Source organism: Pituophis catenifer, unplaced genomic scaffold (genome assembly GCF_029215685.1).
Source record: "Pituophis catenifer annectens isolate HBS135680 unplaced genomic scaffold, rPitCat1.0.hap2 SCAF_13, whole genome shotgun sequence".
In the NCBI taxonomy this organism is placed as follows: domain Eukaryota; kingdom Metazoa; phylum Chordata; class Lepidosauria; order Squamata; family Colubridae; genus Pituophis; species Pituophis catenifer.
The window spans coordinates 5,482,501-5,496,619 of record NW_027256893.1 but is presented as its reverse complement, the minus strand read 5'-3'; the positions used below and the strand labels follow the sequence as shown (position 1 = coordinate 5,496,619).

Genomic DNA, 14,119 nt, shown 5'->3' with positions numbered 1-14,119 from the left:
AAGGTGGGACTAGAACTCACAGTCTCCTGGTGATCGGCCTAAAGTTACCCAGCTGGCTTTCATGGCTAAGGTGGGACTAGAACTCACAGACTCCTGGTGATTGGCCCAAAGTTACCCAGCTGGCTTTCATGGCTAAGGTGGGACTAGAACTCACAGTCTCCTGGTGATCGGCCTAAAGTTACCCAGCTGGCTTTCATGGCTAAAATGGAACTAGAACTCACAGTCTCCTGGTGATTGGCCCAAAGTTACCCAGCTGGCTTTCATGGCTAAGATGGAACTAGAACTCACAGTCTCCTGGTGATCGGCCTAAAGTTACCCAGCTGGCTTTCATGGCTAAAATGGAACTAGAACTCACAGTCTCCTGGTGATTGGCCCAAAGTTACCCAGCTGGCTTTCATGGCTAAGGTGGGACTAGAACTCACAGTCTCCTGGTGATTGGCCCAAAGTTACCCAGCTGGCTTTCATGGCTAAGATGGAACTAGAACTCACAGTCTCCTGGTGATCGGCCTAAAGTTACCCAGCTGGCTTTCATGGCTAAAATGGAACTAGAACTCACAGTCTCCTGGTGATTGGCCCAAAGTTACCCAGCTGGCTTTCATGGCTAAGGTGGGACTAGAACTCACAGTCTCCTGGTGATTGGCCCAAAGTTACCCAGCTGGCTTTCATGGCTAAGGTGGGACTAGAACTCACAGACTCCTGGTGATTGGCCCAAAGTTACCCAGCTGGCTTTCATGGCTAAGATGGAACTAGAACTCACAGTCTCCTGGTGATTGGCCCAAAGTTACCCAGCTGGCTTTCATGGCTAAGGTGGGACTAGAACTCACAGACTCCTGGTGATTGGCCCAAAGTTACCCAGCTGGCTTTCATGGCTAAGGTGGGACTAGAACTCACAGTCTCCTGGTGATCGGCCTAAAGTTACCCAGCTGGCTTTCATGGCTAAAATGGAACTAGAACTCACAGTCTCCTGGTGATTGGCCCAAAGTTACCCAGCTGGCTTTCATGGCTAAGATGGAACTAGAACTCACAGTCTCCTGGTGATCGGCCTAAAGTTACCCAGCTGGCTTTCATGGCTAAAATGGAACTAGAACTCACAGTCTCCTGGTGATTGGCCCAAAGTTACCCAGCTGGCTTTCATGGCTAAGGTGGGACTAGAACTCACAGTCTCCTGGTGATTGGCCCAAAGTTACCCAGCTGGCTTTCATGGCTAAGGTGGGACTAGAACTCACAGTCTCCTGGTGATTGGCCCAAAGTTACCCAGCTGGCTTTCATGGCTAAGATGGAACTAGAACTCAGTGTCTCCTGGTGATCGGCCTAAAGTTACCCAGCTGGCTTTCATGGCTAAGGTGGGACTAGAACTCACAGTCTCCTGGTGATTGGCCCAAAGTTACCCAGCTGGCTTTTATGGCTAAGGTGGGACTAGAACTCAGTGTCTCCTGGTGATTGGCCCAAAGTTACCCAGCTGGCTTTCATGGCTAAGGTGGGACTAGAACTCACAGTCTCCTGGTGATCGGCCCAAAGTCACCCAGCTGGCTTTCATGGCTAAAATGGAACTAGAACTCACAGTCTCCTGGTGATTGGCCCAAAGTTACCCAGCTGGCTTTCATGGCTAAGGTGGGACTAGAACTCACAGTCTCCTGGTGATTGGCCCAAAGTTACCCAGCTGGCTTTCATGGCTAAGGTGGGACTAGAACTCACAGTCTCCTGGTGATTGGCCCAAAGTTACCCAGCTGGCTTTCATGGCTAAGATGGAACTAGAACTCACAGTCTCCTGGTGATCGGCCTAAAGTTACCCAGCTGGCTTTCATGGCTAAAATGGAACTAGAACTCACAGTCTCCTGGTGATTGGCCCAAAGTTACCCAGCTGGCTTTCATGGCTAAGGTGGGACTAGAACTCACAGACTCCTGGTGATTGGCCCAAAGTTACCCAGCTGGCTTTCATGGCTAAGGTGGGACTAGAACTCACAGTCTCCTGGTGATCGGCCTAAAGTTACCCAGCTGGCTTTCATGGCTAAAATGGAACTAGAACTCACAGTCTCCTGGTGATTGGCCCAAAGTTACCCAGCTGGCTTTCATGGCTAAGATGGAACTAGAACTCACAGTCTCCTGGTGATCGGCCTAAAGTTACCCAGCTGGCTTTCATGGCTAAAATGGAACTAGAACTCACAGTCTCCTGGTGATTGGCCCAAAGTTACCCAGCTGGCTTTCATGGCTAAGGTGGGACTAGAACTCACAGTCTCCTGGTGATTGGCCCAAAGTTACCCAGCTGGCTTTCATGGCTAAGGTGGGACTAGAACTCACAGTCTCCTGGTGATTGGCCCAAAGTTACCCAGCTGGCTTTCATGGCTAAGATGGAACTAGAACTCACAGTCTCCTGGTGATCGGCCTAAAGTTACCCAGCTGGCTTTCATGGCTAAAATGGAACTAGAACTCACAGTCTCCTGGTGATTGGCCCAAAGTTACCCAGCTGGCTTTCATGGCTAAGGTGGGACTAGAACTCACAGTCTCCTGGTGATTGGCCCAAAGTTACCCAGCTGGCTTTCATGGCTAAGGTGGGACTAGAACTCACAGACTCCTGGTGATTGGCCCAAAGTTACCCAGCTGGCTTTCATGGCTAAAATGGAACTAGAACTCACAGTCTCCTGGTGATTGGCCCAAAGTTACCCAGCTGGCTTTCATGGCTAAGATGGAACTAGAACTCACAGTCTCCTGGTGATCGGCCTAAAGTTACCCAGCTGGCTTTCATGGCTAAAATGGAACTAGAACTCACAGTCTCCTGGTGATTGGCCCAAAGTTACCCAGCTGGCTTTCATGGCTAAGGTGGGACTAGAACTCAGTGTCTCCTGGTGATTGGCCCAAAGTTACCCAGCTGGCTTTTATGGCTAAAATGGAACTAGAACTCACAGTCTCCTGGTGATTGGCCCAAAGTTACCCAGCTGGCTTTCATGGCTAAGGTGGGACTAGAACTCACAGTCTCCTGGTGATTGGCCCAAAGTTACCCAGCTGGCTTTTATGGCTAAGGTGGGACTAGAACTCAGTGTCTCCTGGTGATTGGCCCAAAGTTACCCAGCTGGCTTTCATGGCTAAGGTGGGACTAGAACTCACAGTCTCCTGGTGATTGGCCCAAAGTTACCCAGCTGGCTTTCATGGCTAAGGTGGGACTAGAACTCACAGTCTCCTGGTGATTGGCCCAAAGTTACCCAGCTGGCTTTCATGGCTAAGGTGGGACTAGAACTCACAGTCTCCTGGTGATTGGCCCAAAGTTACCCAGCTGGCTTTCATGGCTAAGATGGAACTAGAACTCACAGTCTCCTGGTGATCGGCCTAAAGTTACCCAGCTGGCTTTCATGGCTAAAATGGAACTAGAACTCACAGTCTCCTGGTGATTGGCCCAAAGTTACCCAGCTGGCTTTCATGGCTAAGGTGGGACTAGAACTCACAGTCTCCTGGTGATTGGCCCAAAGTTACCCAGCTGGCTTTCATGGCTAAGGTGGGACTAGAACTCACAGTCTCCTGGTGATTGGCCCAAAGTTACCCAGCTGGCTTTCATGGCTAAGATGGAACTAGAACTCACAGTCTCCTGGTGATCGGCCTAAAGTTACCCAGCTGGCTTTCATGGCTAAGGTGGGACTAGAACTCACAGTCTCCTGGTGATTGGCCCAAAGTTACCCAGCTGGCTTTCATGGCTAAGGTGGGACTAGAACTCACAGTCTCCTGGTGATTGGCCCAAAGTTACCCAGCTGGCTTTCATGGCTAAGGTGGGACTAGAACTCACAGTCTCCTGGTGATTGGCCCAAAGTTACCCAGCTGGCTTTCATGGCTAAGGTGGGACTAGAACTCACAGTCTCCTGGTGATTGGCCCAAAGTTACCCAGCTGGCTTTCATGGCTAAGATGGAACTAGAACTCACAGTCTCCTGGTGATCGGCCTAAAGTTACCCAGCTGGCTTTCATGGCTAAAATGGAACTAGAACTCACAGTCTCCTGGTGATTGGCCCAAAGTTACCCAGCTGGCTTTCATGGCTAAGGTGGGACTAGAACTCACAGTCTCCTGGTGATTGGCCCAAAGTTACCCAGCTGGCTTTCATGGCTAAGGTGGGACTAGAACTCAGTGTCTCCTGGTGATTGGCCCAAAGTTACCCAGCTGGCTTTTATGGCTAAGGTGGGACTAGAACTCACAGTCTCCTGGTGATCGGCCCAAAGTCACCCAGCTGGCTTTCATGGCTAAGATGGAACTAGAACTCACAGTCTCCTGGTGATTGGCCCAAAATCACCCGGCTGGCTTTCATGGCTAAAATGGAACTAGAACTCACAGTCTCCTGGTGATCGGCCCAAAGTCACCCAGCTGGCTTTCATGGCTAAAATGGAACTAGAACTCACGGTCTCCAGCTTTCTAGCCTGGTGTCTTAACCACTACTAGACCAAACTGGCTCTCTTAGTATTATTTTCAATATTATAACATTATAATACAACATCATAGTATATAATTCCCTTTTGCAGACCTAAGAACAACCTACATAACTGTAATGTATTCTTAAAAAACCAAAACTAGGAAGTTGCTTTAGGCCACTTCAATGAACCTCACGGAAGAAAAACAGATCTTCCTCAAATTCTGCGTGTGACATTTGCCTTCCTAACCATTACTCGTCAGTTGCTACTTTCCATCTGGTATTCTCCAGACGTGTTGAATCATACCTCCAGCCCGCATGATCGGGCTGTTTGGGAATTATAGAATTGTATGTCTGAGAAACAGACTAGGTACAGGTTATGCCAAGCAGGAATGTTCTCATTAGAAATGCAGCCAAGAGTAGACTTCCCACTTGCTACACAAACAGGGTTGAAGATACGTTTCTGCTGCCTGGAAGACGAAGTTGGGTGTCCTTCACATACAGTTATGTTGCAAAATAAGGTCTACTGACAGACAGAGGTTTCTTCAGAATCAGGAGCAATCTCGTGTACAAAACCACTGCATCTTGAAAAAGTGGGTGGCAATTTCACACACTTCCTTTCTTTAAAAAAAGAACTTCCCCAAATCGACTGTGCGAGGACCTAACTTGAGACAAAGCTTAACCCACAGAAACATGGGAAACAGAACTGACAGATTTGTCTATCAGATTGTCAAGTGCTTAGCTCTTCAAAGCCTCTGTTTGGAATCCCCCCCAGATGTTCACCTCTGGTCATGGGGACGGAAAAAGAAAAAAAGAAAAAATCACCGTCCCTAATGTTTCCTCTGTAGCATCTTCATGACCCAAGGACTCAACTTCTTCGTTCTCCCCAGGCTGGGAAATAATTGTACACTTAGCGCTCTAGAAAAAAAATCAGGCTCATCAGATGTTACATCTTTTCTATCCTTCTCTACGGAGTGGAGAGTTGGTCTCTTGACAGAAAGCCACTTGAAGAAACTAGAAGCATTTGAAATGTGGATTTACAGGCGGTTGTTATGTATAAACTGGGTTGACAAAATCAGAAATGAGGAGGGCATAAGCCGCCTGGGAAAGCCAAGGGAAATCATCAAAACCATAAAAAAGCAAAACTTAGAATATATCGGATATGTGATGTGACACACGGAAAAATACGGTATCCTTCACTTAATCCTCCAAGGAAAGATTGAAGGCAAAGGAGGCCCAGGCAGAAGAAGAAGAAGATCGTGGCTTCAAAATCTAAGGGACCGGTTTGGACAAAACTCAACAGCCCTTTTTCGTGCGGCTCTTGATAAAAATAGGATTGCCAACATGATCGCCAACATCCGATGAGGGATATGGAAGAAGGAGAAGGAGAAGGAGAAGGAGAAGGAGAAGGAGAAGGAGAAGGAGAAGAAGGAGAAGGAGAAGGAGAAGGAGAAGGGGAAGGGGAAGGGGAAGGAGGAGGAGGGGAAGGAGGAGAAGGGGAAGGAGGAGAAGGAGAAGGAGGAGAAGGGGAAGGAGGAGAAGGAGAAGGAGGAGGAGGAGGAGAAGGAGGAGGAGAAGGAGGAGGAGGAGGAGGAGGAGGAGGAGGAGGAGGAGGAGGAGGAAGAAGAAGAAGAAGAAGAAGAAGAAGAAGAAGAAGAAGAAGAAGAAGAAGAAGAAGAAGAAGAAGAAGAAGAAGAAGAAGAAGAAGAAGAAGAAGAAGAAGAAGAAGAAGAAGAAGAGGAGGAAGAAGGGGGCCTGTGCAGATGGGTGGGGATTTCACTCGTAAGAATAGAAACATGGGGGGGAAATGGAACACATGGAAAAAACTGAAGATTTGAACAACTGAAAAGAGGATGGGAAGACAGAAACTTTCATCGGAAGACCTGGCAAGTCATGATACCTGTAGGGGCCAATAGTAGGTGTAGTCACTTAGAGCAGCATTAAGGAAGGATAATTACAGGCTTAATTATAGCTGTGCTTCTCAACCTTGACAGCTTGAAGATGTGTGGACTTCAACTCCCAGAATTCCTCAGCCAGCATCTTCAAGCTGTCAAGGTTGAGAAACACTGAATTATAGGATTAATGAGGCTCAATCCAACCAACTCACATTAATCCTCGGAAACAAGCCAGGAAATCCTACAAATTTCCAGAATTCCTTCTCAGCCAAAAATCCTGAGCCATGTGACCAGGAAGGGAGGGCTTAGTATGGAGCAATCAGCAACATCTGAAGTCACTGCCCAACAGTCTCTTCTACAGCTAGTCCTAGACTTACAACAGTTTAGTGACCGTTTGAAATTACAACAGCACTGAAAAAAGTTACTTATGATGGTTTTTCGCACTTACAATCATCACAGTATCCTGTAGTCATGTGATCAAAATTCAGGTGCTTGGCAACTGACTCATATTTAGGACCGCTGGAGTGTCTCGGAATCCTCTTTTGCAACCTTCTGACAAGCAACGTGAATGGGGAAAGCAGGTTCACTCCACTGTGTTGTAACTTACACAACTGCAGTGATTCACGAAACAACTGCGGCAAGAAAGTCGCAAAATGGGGCAAAACTCGCTTAACAACTCGCTTGCTTGGCAACATAAATTTTAGGCTCAATTGGGGTTGTAAGTCAAGGACTTCCTGGGAGAATTTGCTTCCTTCCTTCCTTTCTTTCTTTCTTTCCTTCCTTTCTTTCTTCCTTTCCTCTCTTTCCTTCCTTTTTCTTTCTTTCTTTCCTTCCTTCCTTCCTTTCTTTCTTTCCTTCCTTCCCCTTTCCTTCCTTTCTTTCCTTCCTCTTTCTTTCTTTCTTTCTTTCCTTCCTCTTTCTTTTTTTCCTTCCTTCCCCTTTCTTTCCTCCCTTCCCTTTTTCTTCCTTCCTTCCTCTTTCTTTCTTTCTTTTTTCTGTTTTTCTTTCCTTCCTTCCTTCTTTCCTTCCTTCGTTTCTCTTTCTTTGTCTCTTTCCCTCTCTCTCTCTCTCTCTCTCTCTCTCTCTCTCTCCCTCCCTCCCTCTCCCTCTCTCCCTCTCTCCTGCTCCTAGCCAGATAGATCTGAAGCATACTATAAACCTGATCTCTTTTCTGGTTTTGAAGAGTGACACTGCTGACAGACAGAATGAAGTTCCTTCACCTAGTGGATTCCTAACACTTCTTTGGCCTGGAAAGAGGCCAAATAGGGGAGCATTTTTATCGGGGGGTGGGGGTGGGGGGGGCTGTGAAGGTGTTGGCGCGACAGCAGTTATCTAAGAAAGCTGGTGCTAACTTCCCAGAAGTGATGGGGAAGAGTAACAGATACTGAAACAGAGAAGAAAAACCTGCCATCCATCTGTCTCAGTCTGTTGAAAGCTGATTACTCTTTTTTTCAGAGTGGCTCGGAAAAGATCTTATTTTTCATTAAATGCCAAACTACGCTCGATTGTTTCTTTTCTGGTATCAGAGTTTGCAGCACAGCAGGATTCAATTCCTTGGAAACAAAGCAAGGCAAAACATTCGATATCAAATGTAGAGCACGGCCTTGGTGTATGTTTTAAATTCTTAAGAAAGACCGTGGGAGTCGGGTTTAAGCCTCCACTGCTGTCACTCTGGCGCCTACAACCTGGGTCAGCTGCTGGTTGGGTTCAGAAAAAAAATGCTGGTTTGCGGAAGATGGCTAACGAATGGAAATGCTCGACTAATAAGCAAGAATGCTCAGTTTTTCCAAAAGGCAGGGAAGCAGAGTCCAGACGTTGATCTACTGATCGGCCCATCCTATGCATTACAAATTTGTTTATTTTTTTATATCCGGCCTTTATTATTTTTACAAATAACTCAAGATGGCAAACATAGCCAACATACTTTCTTTTCTCCTATTTTCCAAACGACCACCCTGGGAGGTGGGTTAGGCTGAAAGAGAGTGACTGGCTCAAGGTCTCCCAGCCAGCTTTCATGCCTAAAGCAGAACCAGAACTCACAGTCTCCTGGTCATTGGCCCAAAGCCATCCCGATGGCCTTCATGCTTAAGAGGAGACTAGAACTCACTGTCTCCTGGTCATTGGCCCAAAGCCATCCAGATGGCTTTCATGCTTAAGAGGAGACTAGAACTCACTGTCTCCTGGTCATTGGCCCAAAGCCATCCCGATGGCTTCCATGCTTAAGAGGAGACTAGAACTCACAGTATCCTGGCGATTGGCCCAAAGCTACCCAGCCTGCTTTCATGCCTTAAGCAGAACTAGAACTCACCATCTCCTGGTTTCTAGCCTAGTACCTTAACCACTTTTAATTCCAGCCCCCCCCCCAAAGAAGGGCTGGTATCTATTGACGATGACCCCAATGAAAAAACGCCCCTCCCCCCGATTTTTCTTCCTAATCTTGGCCCGTGCAATTCACAATTGTCGGGGTGATGAAAAGCTTGCTAAAAGCCGACATTCATTATTCAGAAACAAGCCCAGGATGGTGTAAACCAGAGGTCTTCAAACTTGACAGCTTTAAGACTTGCGGACTTCAACTTTCAGAATTCTCCAGCCAGCATAGCTGCAAGTTTGGGGACCCCTTTGTGTAAACATTGCTCTGAAGAACCTGTCAAAGTTTTTTTTTTTTTTCCCTGAAAAGTCATCTTTGACCTCTCGGCTTGGTCCCTTGCTTAGTATCTTTCCACTCCTTTCTCTCTCTCTTCTCTCTTTCTCTCTCTCTCTCTTTTTTTTTTCTGATTAGCCCATTCCCTCTAAGCGTTCCTCTCTTGCTGCAGGCGCAGCATTACATAATATTCTTGGCTGGGCCATCTCACTTGGCCGACTCCGACATCCCACACATGTCTCTCTCTCTCTCTCTCGCTGGAGCAGTTTCAAAGCACAATTGCCAAGTTGATCTTAGGGACCAGCCACTGGTGCCTTCTGGAACTACAACACCCACAATGCCTTGGTCCCCCTGAGCATGCTAGGAGAGCCAAGGAAAAGCAAACCCATTCAAACATCATTCCATTAACTTATTGCAGTGGTATACATTGCAATTTCAAAGTATTTCAAAGTATTTTCATTTCAAAGTATATTTTCATTTCAAACTATTTTCATTTCAAAGCATTTTCACTGGCAGGTACACAAGCATGCACAAATTAAGATAAGTCTTGTTTTGTTTTATAAGTTATAAAGTTACAAAACTTTTCCTAGAGGTGCACAATTGTATAATATATCAAAAAAGGTATTATCTATTTAGATGTATAAATACCCAAGAAAAAAATTACATCATGTATAAAATAATAGGCCATAAATGGAAAATCTGTCATTCGAATCGATACCGATAACTGAAAGCTGTAAAGGTGGAAATGTGATTTTAAAATCTAAAAAAAAGGCTGAATAAAGACTTTTTTTAAAAAAAAATCATCGGCGGGAAAATTACAAAAAACCAACCAACCAACCAATGAGGATAAGTCTTTCCCATGCCCCAAACTTTAGGCTATGATCTCTAAAGCAGAAATGTCCAACCTTGGCAACTTTTAAAGCTTGTGCACTTCAACTCCCAGAATTCCCCAGCCAGCCAGACAGCCATGGGGAATTCTGGGAGTTGAAGTCCACAAAAGTCTTCATAGGGCCAAGCTTGGACAGAGCCTGGTGGCGCAGTGGACTAAGTGCTGTTAAAGTAGCACTTAAGTTGCCAGCTGCCTGCAATTACTGCGAGTTCAAATCTCACCAGGCTCAAGGTTGACTCAGCCTTCCATCCTTCCGAGGTAGGTAAAATGAGGACCCAGATTGTGGGGGCAATAAGCTGACTTTGTATAAAATAGAACACCGCTGGGGGGGGGGGCGAAAGCCCTACTAAGCAGGTATATACAAAAGTATGAAGGCTATTGCTTAGCATTGTAAGCCGCCCTGAGTCTCTGGAGAAGGGCGGCATATAAATCTAACTAATAAATAAATAATATCTGCTCTGGGCATTTTGCACCCTTTCCAAACCAGTTTGCAATAAAACCCTAGCTTTTAATCCCACATCTGCTTTTTTGGCCCCAATTCGGCGTGCGCAATTGCAAAGGGAGGGCGCCCGCTTGGAGAAGGTCGGGCAGGCAAACCGGCAGATGCCTTTTCGCCAGTCATTCAGACGGTGCCAAGCGCAGCGAGGGGTCTCCGGGGTCCCCCCGACCGAAGCCCTCGCTTCCAACGGCGGGGACGGCTCCCTAGCGCCGCCTTACCTTGGGAAGGGAACCCGATCCGGACTTCCAGAAAGCCCCGCGGACGCTCTGCTTCAGACGAACCGGCACCCGCTCGCCTTTCCAGGGACGCTCCGCGCGGCTTCTCCCCGCGGCCGCCGCTTAAATATCCGAGTATTTAGAGGTGGGCAAGCCGCAGAGGGGAGGGGGCGGGGCTTCGGCCGCCGAGGGGCGGGGTTAGGCAAATCGCCCAGTCGCGTGAGTCAGCGTTTTTTTTTCCTCCACTTGCCGGCTCGGTTTTTTTTTTTTTTCTTTCTTTTAATGAATGGAGGGGAAAAGCCGCGCCGGCAGCTGAGTGAAAAGCGCTGGGCTGGCCGGGCGGCGCTTTCGGCAAGGAGCCCTTTGGGACGCGGGAGGGGGGGAGGGGAGGGGGGGGTCGAGCTTTGGGAAGACCACACTTGGAATTAGGTATAAGTATCGGTATCGGTATAGAGTAGAGTAGAGTAGAATAGAATAGAAATAGAATAGAGAGAGAGAGAATACGGAATGAATAGAGTAGAGTAGAATAGAGTAGAGTAGAGTAGAATAGAATAGAATAGAATAGAATAGAATAGAATAGAAAGATATTGAATGGAATGGAATAGAATAGAATGCCGAATAGAATAGAATAGAATAGAATAGAACAGAACAGAACAGAACAGAATAATGGAATGAAGAGTAGAGTAGAGTAGAGTAGAATAGAGTAGAATAGAATAATGGAATGAAGAATAGAATAGAGTAGAATAGAATAGAATAGAATAGAATAGAATAGAATAGAATAGAATAGAAAGATATTGAATGGAATGGAATAGAATAGAATGCCGAATAGAATAGAATAGAATAGAACAGAACAGAACAGAACAGAACAGAACAGAACAGAATAATGGAATGAAGAGTAGAGTAGAGTAGAGTAGAATAGAGTAGAATAGAATAATGGAATGAAGAATAGAATAGAATAGAATAGAATAGAATAGAATAGAATAGAATAGAATAGAATAATGGAATGAAGAATAGAATAGAATAGAATAGAATAGAAGAATAGAATAATGGAATGAAGAATAGAGTAGAATAGAATAGAATAGAATAGAATAGAATAGAATAGAATAGAATAGAATAGAATAGAATAGGAGCTGGAAGGGACCTTGGAGGTCTTCTAGTCCAGCCCCCTGCTCAGGCAGGAAGCCCTGGCCTATAGTATACCATTTCAGACACATCGTTGTCCATTCTCTTAAAAACTTCCAGTGTTGGTGAATTCACGACTTCTGGAGGCAATACTGCTATCCAATTTTTGGTCACCGCACTACAAAAAAGATGAAGCTAAAACATACGACGAACGGCTGCAGGATTTGGGTTTGGCTAGTCTAGAGGAAAGAAGGACGGGGACGGGCGAGACATGATAGAAGTATTCCAATATTTGAAGGGCTGCCACCAAGAAGAGGGGGTCAAATTATTCTCCAAAGCCCCAGAAGGCAGAACAAGAAACAATGGATGGAAACTAATCAAAGAGAAAAGCAATCTGGAATTAAGGAGAAACTTCCTAACAGTGAGGACAATTAACCACTGGAACTGCTTGCCACCAGGAGTTGTGGGTGCTTCATTACTGGAGGCTTTTAAGAAGAGACTGGACAGCCACTTGTCTAAAATGGTTTAGGGTTTCCTGGTTGAGCAGAGGGCTGGACTAGAGGACCTCCAAGGTCCCTTCCAGCTCTATTCTATTCTGATTCTGATTCTGAGGTGGAAGCTTCGAAACTCTCCGGGTGTGAGGGGGGAAGTGGGAGTTTCCAGCCTGGGGCAGAAGCTCCATCCTTCATGGATTGCCTCCTCCGGAATGTCGGGGGTAAGCTGAGCCCCCCCTGAGGCTCTCCTGCTGGGGAGATGGCTTCGGTCCAGAGGCGTGATGGGGAGGGTGACTCAGCGGACAGACCGGCCAGGCGAGGAGGATCAGAGGGGGGATAATCGCCCGGTTTCTGGTCACTCCGAGGTCACGATTAGGCCACGTGGTTGGAAACCATATGGCCCTTCTGCCCCTCCTCTTCCCTTCTTTGCTTTGCTTCCTCTTCATCCCTTTCTTATTCTCTTTCTTTTCTTTCTCAAACTCTTCTCGTTTCTCCTCTTTCCCCTCTCCTCTTCCTCTTTTCTTCCTCTTTTCCTTTCTTCCTCCTTCCCTTCCCTTTCTTTATTCTTTCTTTTCTCCTTCCCTTTTCCCTTTCTTTCTCAATCTCTTCTCCTCTTCTTTTTTCCTCCTTTCTTTCTCCTTCCCTCTTCTCCTCCTCCTCCCTTTCCTCTTCCTCTCCCCTTCTCCTTTTCCTTCTCTTCATCTTCACTTCCTTCTCCTTTCCTTTCTCCTATCCTTCTCCTTCTCCTCTTCCTTTTCTGTTTTCAAGCTCTTCCCTTCTTTTCTTCTTCTTTTTCTCTTCCTCCTCTTCCCCTTCTCTTTCTCAGTCTGTTCCCTTCTCTTTCCCTTCCCCTTCCTCACCTACTTGCCCTTTTCTCTTCTTCCCCTACAATTCTAGGATTTGGGGGTCATCTCGCAACTGCATTTCAGAACCCGGCGCTGCCGGCAATTTGTGCCAAATATTTTTTTTAAAGAAAAGTTATCTTTGTACCTTTAAAGTCGCTGCATGGAAGTTTCCATGCCATTTTCATTTACTTGGTTTAACACATCCATTACACTACCCCAGGGGTGGGTTCTAAAATTTTTTACTACCGGTTCTGTGGGCGTGGCTTATTTTGTAGGTGTGGTTTGATGGTCATGTGACAATTCTTTAGGATTTAGCAGAGGTACTGGTCTACCAGGCTTTTAACTGCTTGCAGAGCTGTACTGGTCTACCCATTTGTTCTTGGAGCGTTCCGGTCTACCCATTTGTTTTTGGAGGCACCGGTGTACTCATTTGTTTTTGGAGGCACCGGTCTACTCATTTGTTTTTGGAGGCATCAGTCTACTCATTTGTTTTTGGAGGCACCGGTCTACTCATTTGTTTTTGGAGGCTCCGGTCGACCCATTTCTTTTTGGAGGCACCGGTCGACCCATTTCTTTTTGGAGGCACCAGTCGACCCATTTCTTTTTCGAGCGCACTGGTCTATCACCACACTGCCTTTTAACACTGATAAGCTGTAGGGCAGCCCTTTGAAGCCCCACAGCAAGAGTTTTGTTTTTGTTTTTTAATTTGATTTATATCCCACCCTTCTCCGGAGACTCAGGGCAGCTTACAATGCGTTAAGCAATAGCCTTCATACTTTTGTGTATTTATACAAAGTCAGCTTATTGCCCCCACAAACTGGGTCCTCAATTTACCTACCTTAGAAAGGATGGAAGGCTGAGTCGACCTTGAGCCTGGGGAGATTCGAACTTACTAATTGTAGACAGCTGGAGTTAAATTACAATGCATTAGTCTGCTGAGCTATCCAGGCTCAGCCTGGATAGTTTAAACAGTTTCTTTCCCTCTAGCCATCAGCTGGGATTCGGGAGGCAACGAATAGATTGGGGGCGGGGCCAAATAAAAGATAAGAATAACAGGGGGGGGCGAAAGGGCCCAGCTCCCAAACAAAGAGAACCAGTTCGGTGACGTCATATTGTCACTGCTACCGGCTCGGCCG

The 14,119-nt window shown here is 46.4% G+C and overlaps 1 protein-coding gene across 1 annotated transcript in view; it reads right to left on the bottom strand.

Moving 5' to 3' along the window:
* OSGIN1 (oxidative stress induced growth inhibitor 1) overlaps positions 1-10,616 on the bottom strand; it is a 30,565-nt gene extending 19,949 nt beyond the window's left edge. Inside the window, exon 1 of the mRNA XM_070952935.1 lies at positions 10,526-10,616. The gene's annotated coding sequence lies outside the window, so the exon portion shown is untranslated. The remainder of the gene's footprint in view (positions 1-10,525) is intronic.
* Between the last annotated feature and the right edge of the window lie 3,503 nt (positions 10,617-14,119).